Here is a 658-nt window from a genome sequence, read left to right on the forward strand (position 1 = left end):
CAGCACTAATGCACCGGATCCCATCAAAACTCCGCAGTTAAGCGTGCTTGGGCGAGAGTAGTACTAAGTTGGGTGACCACTTGGGAAGTCCTCGTGTTGCACCCCTTTTTTTCTTTCAATTTCTACGAGTTCTTTTCTTCCTTTCTCTACAAATGAGAACCTCCCCCGCTCACGCCCATCGCGTTTCGATCATGCCGCCCCGCATGCGTTAAATCTGATTTTGTGCGCATGGCATGTCGGGTGCGATCATACCAGTACTAATGCACCGGATTCCATCAGAACTCCGCAGTTAAGCGTGCTTGGGCGAGAGTAGTACTAAGTTGGGTGACCACTTGGGAAGTCCTCTTGTTGCACCCCTTTTTTTCTTTCAATTTCTCCCAGTTCTTTTCTTCCTTTCTCTACAAATGAGAACCTCCCCCGCTCACGCCCATCGCGTTTCGATCATGCCGCCCTGCATGCGTTAAATCCGATTTTGTGCGCATGGCATGTCGGGTGCTATCATACCAGCACTAATGCACCGGATCGCATCAAAACTCCGCAGTTAAGCGTGCTTGGGCGAGAGTAGTACTAAGTTGGGTGACCACTTGGGAAGTCCTCGTGTTGCACCCCTTTTTTTCTTTCAATTTCTCCCAGTTCTTTTCTTCCTTTTTCTACAAAT

General features: G+C 48.9%; 2 non-coding genes and 1 pseudogene across 2 annotated transcripts; all 3 read left to right on the forward strand.

Moving 5' to 3' along the window:
• Positions 1 to 105, forward strand: LOC111476305 (annotated as a pseudogene; the record flags this gene model as incomplete).
• Positions 106 to 238: 133 nt separating this feature from the next.
• Positions 239 to 357, forward strand: LOC111476303. The gene has a single exon (XR_002717033.1). It is a non-coding gene; the product is annotated as a 5S ribosomal RNA (ribosomal RNA).
• Positions 358 to 490: 133 nt separating this feature from the next.
• On the forward strand, positions 491 to 609 carry LOC111476304. Its single transcript, XR_002717034.1, has one exon. It is a non-coding gene; the product is annotated as a 5S ribosomal RNA (ribosomal RNA).
• Positions 610 to 658: the final 49 nt, after the last annotated feature.

This window comes from Cucurbita maxima, unplaced genomic scaffold (genome assembly GCF_002738345.1).
Source record: "Cucurbita maxima cultivar Rimu unplaced genomic scaffold, Cmax_1.0 Cma_Scf07339, whole genome shotgun sequence".
NCBI lineage: Eukaryota > Viridiplantae > Streptophyta > Magnoliopsida > Cucurbitales > Cucurbitaceae > Cucurbita > Cucurbita maxima.